Genomic DNA, 13,086 nt, shown 5'->3' with positions numbered 1-13,086 from the left:
AATTGTAATTTGGGACTTACAGAATCAGATAGTGACCCAAAGAGTGTCTTAAATGGGAAGTAAAATTCAGGGGCTTTTAAAGGCAAATAAAGGAGATGTATATTTTAAAAAATTAATTGGAGTTGGAAATAGAAGTTAGTCTTGGCTAGCAAAACATGATTGATGACTAAGGCTATCACTAGAGGAAGGTAAAAATCGATTGCCTTGACAATAGTGTTCTCGTAGAGCCCATGAAATATTTGTGTTTTGGCCCATTTCAAAAATTCATGATTCTGCCTGGTGAGGATGTACCTTAGATCCTTTTGGTCTCCTGGCTCCATTTTAAAACTCCTTGACATAAGGATTTCATTTTATTTCATGTTTTACACATGACAAATTCTTTATCTCAATAAATAGTATGATAGAAAGTATTTTTTAAAAGAAAATAAAGAGTGCATTTTTCAGCCATGGAGAAATATATGATATGGAATGGAGATATTTTTCATAAAGTGGAAATTGCAGAGATTTTCATAATTATTTTAAAGGGTTTACTGCATAGCTTCAGTCTGTATATTAGCTTAAGAATATAAACATGAATTATGCACAGTTCATTTTGTTGACACCATTAGCAAGTTCTGTATATTACATTTAAACATAAAGCTTCTTTAAACTATAATGCAAGTATACTAATCAATTGTATCATAAACATTTTGTTTCTGATAAGTGGAACTATGTTACTGAAATTTAAAGACTCTTCAATCAGATTTTTCTTTTAATGTAACTATTCAAGACCATAAAAGAATGATAACTATAAACTTTGCATAAAATAAAATATGACATGCCGTCTTTATAGCTTTACTTCCACATTTTAGTGTCAAGCAGATATGCGAAGTAGTTTTCTTCAGAAAAGCTGCTGAGAATAAACAGGAATCACCACTCATTCCTGGGCTTCCTTGGTGGCTTAGCAGTAAAAGAATCAATCTGCAATGCGGGAGACACAGGAGAGGCGAGTTCGATCCTTGGGTCAGGAAGATCCCCTGGAGAAGGAAATGGCAACCCACTCCAGTATTCTTGCCTGGAAAATCCCATGGACAGAGGAGCCTGGCAGGCAACTGTCCATAAGATCACACAGAGTCAGACAGGACTGAAAGACTGAACACACAGATACATACACACACTCACTCACACACACCACTCATTCCTGCCCCAAGTGCTTCTCTTCCTCCACACTCAATGAGCACATTATCTGTCATATGGATATGCCTGAAAGCTCATTTAGAAAAATGGTGTGCTTGTTGGACTTCCCTGGTGGCCGAGTGAATAAGAATCCACCAGCCAGTGCAAGGTAAACGGGTTCAGTCCATGGTCCAGAAAGATTCCACATTCCACAAAGCACCAAGCCTGTGTGCTGCTACTACTGAAGCCCACGGGCCTGGACCTGTGCTCTGCAGGAAGAGAAATCCCCACAGTGAGAAGCCCATGGACTTTAATGGAGACCCATTGCAACCAATAAATAAATAAATATTTTTTAAAAAGAGGTGTATTTTGTTCACTTTTATGGAAAGGGAGTAAGACAGTGATATCTATTTCATGTTAACTAATGTATTACGTAATTTATTCATGTAATGGGTGGTGCTAGTGGTAAAGAATCTGTCTGCTAAAGCAGGATAGTCAAGACATACAGATTCAACCCCTGGATCAGGAAATGGCAACCCACTCCAGTATTCTTGCCTGGAGAACTCCATGCAGAGAGGAGCCTGGCGGGCTACAGTCCATGGGTTTGCAAACAGTCAGACATGTCTGAGCTTCTGAATACAGCACATGCATATAATAGTATGAGTGAAAGTGAAGTGGTGCTATTTGCTCAGTCGTGTCCAACTCTTTGCAACCCCATGGACTGTGGCCCACCAGCCTCCTCTGTCCATGGAATTCTGCAGGCAAGAACACTGGAGTGGGTAGCCATTCCCTTCTCCAAGGGATCTTCCCAGCACAGGCATGGAGCCAGGGTCTCCTGCATTGCAGGTGAATTCTTTACCATCTGAAACAAAAGGGAAGCCCCAGTAGTATACCTACATAATATTTCAAGGATTAAATGTAGCAAATATACAACATCCAGTTTGTGGTATACAGTGAAAACTCAATATCTTTGAGAAATCAAATCAGTCAACAAATGAATATTAGTTACTTAGTATAAGCAACCTTGGAGAAGGAAATGGCAACCCTCCAGTATTTCTGTTTGGAGAATTCCATGGACAGAGGAGCCTGGAGGTTACAGTCCATGGGGTTGCAAATAGTTGGACACAACTGAGTGTCCAACTAACACTTCACTTTCAAAATGAGCCAAGTACTTTGCTATGTGCTAAAGAGTTGCCTCAATTGTGTTGGACTCTTTGAGACTCTGTGGACTGTAATCCACCAGGTTCCCTTCTGCACAGGATTCTCCAGGCAAGAATACTGGAGTGGGTTGTCATGCCCTTCTCCAGGGGATCTTCCTGACCCAGGGATCAAACACTGGACTTTCCTGCATTGGCCGGCGGAGTCTTTACCACTAGCGCCATCAAGTGTAAGTTCAGTTCAGTCCAGTTCAGTCCCTCAGTCGTGTCTGACTCTTGGCAACCCCATGGACTGCAGCACACCAGGTTTCCCTGTCCATTACCAACTCCCAGGGCTCACTCAAACTCATGTCCATAGAGTCAGTCATGCCATCCAACCATCTGATCCTCTGTTGTCCCCTTCTCCCACCACCTTCAATCTTTCCCAGCACCAGGATCTTTTCCAATGAATCAGTTCTTCACATCAGGTAGCCAAAGTATTGGAGTTTCAACTTCAGTATCAGGCATTCCAATGAATATTCAGGACTGATTTCTTTTAGGATAAACTGGTTGAATCTCCTTTCAGTCCAAGGGACTCTCAAGAGTCTTCTCCAACACCACACTTCAAAAGCATCGATTCTTTGATGCTCAGCTTTCTTTATAGTCCAACTCTCACATCCATACATGACCACTGGAACAGCCATAGCTTTGATTAGATGGGCCTTTGTTGGCAAAGTAATGTGTCTGCTTTGTAATATGCTGTCTAGGTTGGTCATAGCTTTTCTTCCAAGGAGCAAGTGTCTTTTAATTTCATGGCTACAGTCACCATTTGCAGTGATTTTTGAGCCCCCCAAAATAATGTCTCTCAGTGTTTCCATTGTTTCTCCATCTATTTTCCATGAAGTGATGGCACCAGATGCCATGATCTTAGTTTTTTGAATGTTGAATTTTAAGCCAACTTTTTCACTCTCCTCTTTCACTTTCATCAAAAGGCTCTTTAGTTCTTCTTTGCTTTCTGCCATAAGGGTGGTGTCATCTGCATATCTGAGGTTATTGATATTTCTTCCAGCAATCTTGATTCCAGCTTGTGCTTCATCCAGCCTGGCATTTCATATGATGTACTCTGCATGTAAGTTAAATAAGCAGGGTGACAATATACAGCCTTGACATACTCCTTTCCCGATTTGAAACCTGTCTGTTGTTCTGAAGAGGAAAAGTTAGAATTCTTATATAACCTCCTGCTCCTTCTGCCTCTGTAACTCAGCTTGCTCCTTGCAAAGTCTAGATCACCTAGGTCTCAGAAAGTGGGGACTCATAATCCTAGGACCTGGAACTTATCTTACTCACCCTTGTCCTGCTCTTTGCAATTGCCCTGCTGCTGCTAAGTCACTTCAGTCGTGTCCGACTCTGAGCGACCCCCCAGACGGCAGCCCACCAGGCTCTCCTGTCCCTGGGATTCTCCAGGCAAGAACACTGGAGTGGGTTGCCATTTCCTTCTCCAATGCCTGAAAGTGAAAAGTGAAAGCGAAGCCGCTCAGTCCACTCGCAATTGCCCTAGCCCCTGAAAATCTGCAAACACACTTAATCATGCCTGTCCGTGCATCAAAACTCTGTAACCCCTTTGTTCCGGGCTCAGAGCTTGGAATGTTAAGTCCTCTGGGCCCGCCAACATAATAAACCTGCGTCCTCCAATTCTCCAAGTGTGATGCTTGGTTTCTCAGGTTCTGGTTTCTGCAACATTTCTGGAGGCCCCAGCGAGATTGCAATCACATCCGTCGCTTGAGCTGCCGGACTGGTGGCTCGGCGGGGCTGGAACAAAGGAACCCCGAGATGAGCGAGGAGGCGCACCACCTGACGGTGTTCCGGTTCTCTTTCACACTGGTGTTCTGACTCTCTGGACGGCCGAACCCCAGCTGGACTCACTGGAGGGGTGGACCAACTCACCAGGAATGGCCACAGGATCAGGTAAGGCCCCGGGTCCAGTCCCCAGTCAGGTCTTACCCCAACGGGTAGAAGAGGAGGCTGATCTCCTCATTGGAGCTCCCAGGAAGGGAGCAGCAGTTAAGGAAACCTGCGGACTCAGGAGAAGGGAAGCATCGTGACTGATAACCTCCTGGAGCTCCCAGGAAGGGAGCAACAGTTAAGGAAACTTGGGGACTCTGGAGAAGGGAATGTTGTGATAGCCTCTGAGTGATTGTGAGTGAGTGATTGCTGATTGAATGGAGTGAGAGACATTTTTCTTTTCGGAAACTGCAAAACCAATTCTTTTTTGCATATGCAACTAAAAACAACTGGCTTGTTAAAAGACTTGCCTAGGAAAAAGCTTGAAGTTAACCCTTTGAATGGAGTGAGAGAAATTTTTCTTTTTGGAAACTGCAAAACCAATTTTTTTTTGCATATGCAATTAAAAACAACTGGCTTGTTAAAAGACTTGCCTAGGAAAATGCTTGAAGTTAACCCTTTCCATGCCCTTGAAATACACAGCCAATTTTGCGTAAGACCTCAGCCTTGGGCAAATTAGATATTCAAGCAAAGAAAAAAAAGGGGCCAAAGAGATATTTTAAATCTCAAACAGAAAGCCATAAAATCTCTGACAGTCTGTCTGTCTGGATTTATGTATGTCTCAGTGTATGTCTTTTCTTTTTTTTGATAATATTGTTTAAGTTGTAAATGAGTTCTAATTTAATAAGCCTAAAGAAAAGTAAGCGCTTGCATATCAAACAATTCTAAATATAAGAAAAATTAAACTAAATAAAATTCAGATTTATGTAAACTTGGAAATATTCAATATTAAATATCTAATATTAATGTTTATTTGCTTATCTAATAAGGAAGTAGGATGTATGTTTTTAATAGAGAAGATATAAAAAATAAAATCACATTTTATAAAGGGAAAACAGAGTAGGTCTGACTTACAGGTGGCTGTTACAAAGAGTGCTTAAAAAGCTTGTGAAAAGTGGACCCTGAAAAAACAGTTTTGCGCATGGTTAGGACTAAGTTTAAAATAAATTTAGCTAAGTTTCCCCAAATGAGTTTAAAGTAAGCTGGTACAAAAACTTAAATTCAGCCTTTTTCTGTTAAAAGGACATGCTTTCTTCAGATGTTAAACTGCTTTTAGTAATAGATTTAAATTTCTTTACCTCTTAATTGATCTGTTCTATATTTACCTTTGAAATCTTTTGCTATCTTTGCTAAGTAAATAGCTATTATTTCACAGTGACTTATTTGAATCACTGATTGAGTGTTATAAACCTGATTGAGTGTTATAAACCCTTGTGATATTTATCAACAAAACTTCCTAAATAACTTGATTTCTAGCTAACTTTGGGATACTTCAGTGGGCCCCTGAGACATCCCAAAGAGCTATTAAGCTATCTGGATTCATTGGATGTGTTAAATTACATGGGAAGTACTGTTAAAGCGGTGATAGATCTTTTCAGGTTATACTGTATTGGTTGATGTATACTGGTTGATGTTACTAATCAGATCAGATCAGATCAGTCGCTCAGTCATGTCTGACTCTTTGCCACCCCATGAATAGCAGCACGCTAGGCCTCCCTGTCCATCACCAACTCCCAGAGTTCACTCAGACTCAAATCCATCGAGTCAGTGATGCCATCCAGCCATCTCATCTTCTGTCGTCCTCTTCTCCTCCTGCCCCCAATCCCTGCCAGCATCAGAGTCTTTTCCAATGAGTCAACTCTTCGCATGAGGTGGCCAAAGTACTGGAGTTTCAGCTTTAGCATCATTCCTTCCAAAGAAATCCCAGGGCTGATCTCCTTCAGAATGGACTGGTTGGATCTTCTTGCAGTCCAAGGGACTCTCAAGAGTCTTCTCCAGCACCACAGTTCAAAAGCATCAATTTTTCGGTGCTCAGCCTTCTTCACAGTCCAACTCTCACATCCATACATGACCACAGGAAAAACCATAGCCTTGACTAGACGGACCTTTGTTGGCAAAGTGATGTCTCTGCTTTTGAATATGCTATCTAGGTTGGTCATAACTTTCCTTCCAAGGAGTAAGCGTCTTTTAATTTCATGGCTGCAGTCACCATCTGTAGTGATTTTGGAGCCCAGAAAAAGAAAGTCTGACACTGTTTCCACTGTTTCCCCATCTATTTCCCATGAAGTGGTGGGACTGGATGCCATGACCTTCGTTTTCTGAATGTTGAGCTTTAAGCCAACTTTTTCACTCTCCACTTTCACTTTCATCAAGAGGCTTTTGAGTTCCTCTTCACTTTCTGCCATAAGGGTGGTGTCATCTGCATATCTGAGGTTATTGATATTTCTCCCGGCAATCTTGATTCCAGCTTGTGCTTCTTCCAGTCCAGTGTTTCTCATGATGTACTCTGCATATAAGTTAAATAAACAGGGTGACAATATACAGCCTTGACGAACTCCTTTTCCTATTTGGAACCAGTCTGTTGTTCCATGTCCAGTTCTAACTGTTGCTTCCTGACCTGCATACAAATTTCTCAAGAGGCAGATCAGGTGGTCTGGTATTCCCATCTCTTTCAGAATTCTCCACAGTTTATTGTGATCCACACAGTCAAAGGCTTTGGCATAGTCAATAAAGCAGAAATAGATGTTTTTCTGGAACTCTCTTGCTTTTTCCATGATCCAGCGGATGTTGGCAATTTGATCTCTGGATCCTCTGCCTTTTCTAAAACCAGCTTGAACATCAGGAAGTTCACGGTTCACATATTGCTGAAGCCTGGCTTGGAGAATTTTGAGCATTACTTTACTAGCGTGTGAGATGAGTGCAATTGTGCGGTAGTTTGAGCATTCTTTGACATTGCCTTTCTTTGGGATTGGAATGAAAACTGACCTTTTCCAGTCTTTTGGTCACTGCTGAGTTTTCCAAATTTGCTGGCTATTGATATCCTAATATTATGTAAAACTTATATAGATCTGATATGTCCTGATAAAATATGGTCAATTATAATTCTAGTTTTCATATTAAAGTGTTACATATCACAACAATGATCAGGTTTCTTTGTTAATTGCAATAGAATCAGATTTTAAACATGCCTTCTGTGGTTTTACTCTCATGCCTTCAGAAGAATACTGCTGGTTATTCAAGCTTTATGGAAAAGACTTTATAAATTAACTGATAAACAAACTTTGTTATTAATAGTAAGCTGGTACCAGACTGGAATTTGGTCTTCTCTATGTTTAGAGAACAAAGTTGTCTTAGAATGAAGCTTTCGATACAGATTATGAATTTCTTTGCCTTTAAGTGATTTATATTTATTTTTAAACTTTTCTGTTACTTTGGTAAAGTAAATAAACATTATGTAAGATTATGGTACATGTAGACAAAGCTCATTCTGCTTCTACAAGAAGTAATCCCTCATGGTAAGACTTTTGCTATCCTGATGTCCTTAAAACATGGCAATAGTCTGCTCCTAAATCAAGAAATTAAAAATGGATAAACAGCTAAAAATCAAAGAGCCAGGGCTATGGGAAATCCAAGATGGCCACTTGGCTTTTCCCAGCTCCCTGACAGACTTCATTTTCATTTGATGGGTTAAAAGCCTTCCCTAGCTACAGTGTTAATGCCCTCACAATGAGCTCTCAAAAAATAAAAAAGTATGTTTCACTGAATATTAAATTCTAGTTTTGCTAATTAAGTTTCTATGCTTACTAAAACTCACTTCTGAGATAGTTTCTTGTTATTATATTGCTAAAAGGTTTAATTAAGTTATTAAAAAAGATACTCTAAGGTTTTTTCTAAAGTTTATCTCAGTAACCAATCTTTGGATAAATCTCAGATGCTCCATGAAGTACACCCAGGAGATTAACACTTGGCTATAATCATTTAACTGAGTCAGATGACCTAGGGTATACTGGGCTATACCCAATGAAAGCTCTTGACATAAATTCTTGTTTGTAACCTTACTAATAACAGCTGCTGCTGCTGCTGCTAAGTCGCTTCAGTCGTGTCTGACTCTGTGCGACCCCATAGATGGCAGCCGACCAGAATCCGCCATCTCTGGGATTCTCCAGGCAAGAACACTGGAGTGGGTTGCCATTTCCTTTTCCAATGTGTGAAAGTGAAAGTGAAGTCGCTCAGTCATGTCCGACTAGTAGCGACCCCATGGACTGCAGCCTACCAAGCTCCTCCGTCCATGAGATTTTCTAGGCAAGAGTACTGGAGTAGTGTGCCATTGCCTTCTCCAACTAATAACAGCTAGCTATATTATTTTCTATGTAGCTTGTTTTAGAAGATTATTTCTTACATTACCATGTGAGCTCAATAATTGTAATAATGTAAGTCTAGATATGAGAGGCAGAGAAGGCAATGGCACCCCACTCCAGTACTCTTGCCTGGAAAATCTCATGGATGGAGGAGCCTGGTGGGCTGCCGTCTATGGGGTCGCACAGAGTTGGACACGACTGAAGGGACTTAGCAGCAGCAGCAGATATGAGAGGAGGCAACAGGGGGAAGTATTTTCCTGGAACAAGAGGCTAGTAAGACAGGTATGGTCCAGAGACTTGCTTACTTACAAGGCCTGGTCTAGTGATAACACATTGAGTGGCCTGTCAATGGATCTTTGTTAGACCTGGGAATGGGCCTTCTCAGTACCGCAGGACACACTGACCATAAAATGCCCCCAAACATGGTCAAATATGACTATGAAGGGGCCCTGCTGACTGGAAGTTGGCCCTTGCCGGCTGCCTCTACAAAGATTAAATCATGACCTCTATAAGATGTTGACGTTCACCACCCCTTGAAAGGAGTTTAGGGTGGACACAAAGAATAAGGCACTCTGTGCTCTGGGAAAAACCCAGAAAAACAGGCCTTCAGATAGTGAGATGTTCTCAGGTAAAGATTTTTATGAGTCCAAAATCTTGCATCTTCTCATACCTAGAGAAACACTAATGTCATGAGCCAATGTCTGGACCTAGTTCTCCTGACTAGCCCCCAAGCAGTTTTTCTACTTCATTTAATCTTTGGGCCATGTATCTTTAACTTCCTTGTTAAGTTTGTTTCTCCAAGTAGTAGTATGACAAGAATATCCCCCGGCCAACACCCAGACAATGCTGGAACAAGTTGCCTTATCATCCTATGGATTCTCACCTCCCTCCATAAATGCACCCCAGGGTCCTCAGGCTATTCTCCCTTTGAGATCTTATATGGGAGACCACCCCAGTGATAGAAAAGCTCAAGGGAGGCCACCAGCAACTAGCTGACCTGGAGATGTCCCAACATCTCCAGGTCCTGGGAAAGTCTTCCACCATATCCCCTGAGAAACCTTAGAAAGAACACCCATTCCCTTGAACAACTGGGTTCATCCCTATCAGCCAGGAGATGAGATATGGGTTAAAGATTGAAAAAAGGAACCATTTCAGCCAATTTGGACAGGTCCTCACATGGTCATCCTGAGAACCCCTACTGCTGATAAAGTTACAGACATCCCTTGGATCTACCACCCCAGAGTCAAGAAGGCAGCAGCTTCCTGTGATGAGGACCCCTGAAAAGCAGTTTGGGACTCCAAAAGCCTCCTCAAGGTCCAGTTCCAAAGACAACAGCCGTCACCTGAAGAATACTAAGCCCTGCTCCAGCAACACTCTGGCAGCTGGCTGGTCAACACACGGAGGAAGCTTGAGGATCCGGCTATCAATCAATATCAATGGGTTTTCATTGTCAACCCTGGTCTCTATCCCTAATCGGTATTATTGCTGTGCTTTTCATTACAGGACCAACTAGACACCCTGGCTGAGGTGGTTTTACAGAACAGGAGAGGACTAGACCTACTGACCACTGAAAAGGGGGTACTCTGCCTCTTCTTGAGTGAAGAATGACGCTTTTATGTAAACCAATCAGAAATAGTCAGGGACATGACTGACTTTTTTGTTGTTGTTGTTGTTTCATACTGTTCCTACTTTTTCATACTGACTGGATGTCAACAGGACATCCCAACAGCTAAGGGAACAAATAATAAAAAGGAGAGAGAAACTAGCTAATTTCTGGGGTAATTGGAGCAGTATCTGGAGCTGGGCATCGTGGCTTCTCCCTTTACCAGTTCCTCTGTTCATGGTTTTTGTGGTACTCTTGTTTGGCCCTTGTATTCTCAATATAATTACCCAGTTCATAACCTCTTGGATTAAATCCATAAAATTACAAATGGTAATAGCTCAACATAGCCCCCTAAACAATGGGGAATTCTGAATGTCCTACCAAAACATGAGATGATACTTTCTAAAATGAGTGATATATGCATCAAGATGGGGGAATGAAGAAGAAAAGTTAAAATTTTTATATAACCTCCTGCTCCTTCTGCCTCTGTAACTCAGCTTGTTCCTTGCAAAGTCTAGATCACCTAGGTCTCAGAAAGTGGGGACTCACAATACTAGGAACTGGAGCTTATCTCACCCACTTTTGTCCTGCTCTTTGCAATCACCCTAGCCCCTGCAAACCCACAAACCTGCTGAATCATGCCTGTCCATGTATACAAATCCTGTAACCTCCTTTGTTTGGGGCTCAGAGCTTGAAGCGTTCACACCTCTGAGCCCATTGGCATAATAAACCTGGTTCACCAATTCTTCAAGTGTGGTTCTTGGTTTCCCAAAGTACTGATTTGTGCAACAGTTCCATGTCCAGTTCTAACTGTTGCTTCCTGACCTGCGTACACATTTCTCAGGAGGCAGGTCAGGTGGTCTTTGTATTCCCATCCCTTGAAGAATTTTCCACAGTTTTTTGTGATCCACACAGTCAAAGGCTTTGGCATAGTCATAAAGCAGAAGTAGATGTTTTTTTTTTCTGGAATTCTCTTGCTTTTTCAATGATCCAACAGATGTTGGCAATTTGATCTCTGCTTCCTCTGCCGTTTCTAAATCCAGCTTGAACATCTGGAAATTCACGGTTCATGCACTGTTAAAACTGGCTTGGAGAATTTTGAGCATTACTTTGCTAGCGTATGAAATGAGTGTAATTGTGTGGTAGTTTGAGCATTCTTTGGTGTTGCCTTTCTTTGGGATTGGAGTGAAAACTGACCTTTCCAATCCTGTAGCCACTGCTGAGTTTTCCAAATTTGCTGGCATATTGAGTGCAGCACTTTCACAGCATCATCTTTTAGGATTTGAAATAGCTCACTGGAATTCCATCACCTCCACTAGCTTAAGGCCCACTTGACTTCACATTCCAGGATGTCTGGCTCTAGGTGAGTGATGACACCATCGTGGTTATCTGGGTAGTGAATACCTTTTTTGCATAGTTTGTCTGTGTATTCTTGCCACCTCTTCTTAAAATGGCATCACCGACTCACTGGACGTGGGTTTGGCTGAACTCCGGGAGTTGGTGATGGACAGGGAGGCCTGGCATTCATGGGGTCGCAAAGAGCTGGATGCGACTGAAGTGAACTGAACTGAACTTCTTAATATCTTCTGCTTGTGTTAGGTCCATACCATTTCTGTCCTTGAGAACCCCATGAACAGTATGAAAAAGCAAAAAGATAGGACACATCAAATGTCAGTGCAGAGCAAATACACGTTATCAGATTATTGTCTAATGCTCACAGTCTTCCTCATAGCAGTCATACAGAAGTTTTATTTACAGGGAAGCAATAGAGAAACAGACATATGTAACAGACTTATGGACATGGGGAGAGGGGAGGAGAGGGCGAGACATATGGAAAGAGTAACATGGAAAGTTACATTACCTTATGTAAAATAGATAGCCAATGGGAATTTGCAGTATGGCTCAGGAAGCTCAAACAGGGGCTCTGCATCAACCTAGAGGGGTGGGATGGGTAGGGAGAAGGGAGGGAGTTTCAAAGGAGAGGGGATATATGTATATACCTATGGCTGATTCATGTTGAGGTTTGATAAAAAACAACAAAATTCTGTAAAGCAATTATCCTTCAATTAAAAAATAAATAAATTAAAAAAATTATGTTAAGGATTGTTGAGAAAAACTAAAGAAGACCCAAATAAAAGGAATTATAAAATGATATTGAGAAGATTCAATATAGTTAAACCTTGGATTGCTTCTCAGAGGGCCTAGCTCTGGGTATTTCCAAAGTCACCCTTGGATTAAAGTGATTTTGATACAACTTTCTTTCAGTTTCTCTAACTACATTTCATGGCAAATAGATGGGGAAACCATGGAAACAGTGGGAGACTTTATTTTGGGGGGGCTCCAAAATCACTGCAGATGGTGACTGCAGCCATGAAATTAAAAAACGCTTGCTCCTTGGAAGGAAAGTTATGACCAACCTAGACAGCATATTAAAAAGCAGAGACATTACTTTGCCAACAAAGGTCCGTCTAGTCAAGGCTATGGTTTTTCCAGTAGTCATGTAGGGATGTGAGAGTTGGAGTGTGAAGAAGGCTGAGCGCAGAAGAATTGACGCTTTTGAACTGTGGTGTTGGAGAAGACTCTTGAGAGTCCCTTGGACTGCAAGGAGATAAACCAGTTCATCTTAAAGGAAATCAGTCCTGACTATTCATTGGAATGCCTGATGTTGAAGCTGAAACTCCAATACTTTGGCCACCTGACACAAAGAAATGAATCATTGGAAAAGACCCTGATGCTGGGAAAGATTGAGGGCAGGAGGAGAAGGGGACGACAGAGGATGAGATGGTTGGATGGCATCACTGACTTGATGGACATGAGTTTGGGTAAGCTCCGGGAGTTGGCGATGGACAGGGAGGCCTGGAGAGCTGCAGTCCATGGGGTCCCAAAGAGTCAGACACGACTGAGTGACTGAACTGAACTGAACTACACTCAGATCTTAAGCTCCTAGGAAATGGCAACCCACTCTAGTATTTTTGCCTGAAGAATCCAGTCA

The 13,086-nt window shown here is 41.8% G+C and overlaps 1 long non-coding RNA gene across 1 annotated transcript in view; it reads left to right on the top strand.

The window, feature by feature from the left end:
- Nucleotides 1-4,018: 4,018 nt before the first annotated feature.
- LOC129653854 (uncharacterized) overlaps nucleotides 4,019-13,086 on the top strand; it is a 136,257-nt gene continuing 127,189 nt past the window's right edge. Inside the window, exon 1 of the long non-coding RNA XR_008715241.1 lies at nucleotides 4,019-4,256. This is a non-coding gene — a long non-coding RNA (uncharacterized LOC129653854). The remainder of the gene's footprint in view (nucleotides 4,257-13,086) is intronic.

This window comes from Bubalus kerabau, chromosome 5 (assembly GCF_029407905.1).
Source record: "Bubalus kerabau isolate K-KA32 ecotype Philippines breed swamp buffalo chromosome 5, PCC_UOA_SB_1v2, whole genome shotgun sequence".
In the NCBI taxonomy this organism is placed as follows: domain Eukaryota; kingdom Metazoa; phylum Chordata; class Mammalia; order Artiodactyla; family Bovidae; genus Bubalus; species Bubalus kerabau.
Note: the sequence above shows the minus strand (reverse complement) of the source record. Positions and strands in the feature narration are given on the sequence as shown.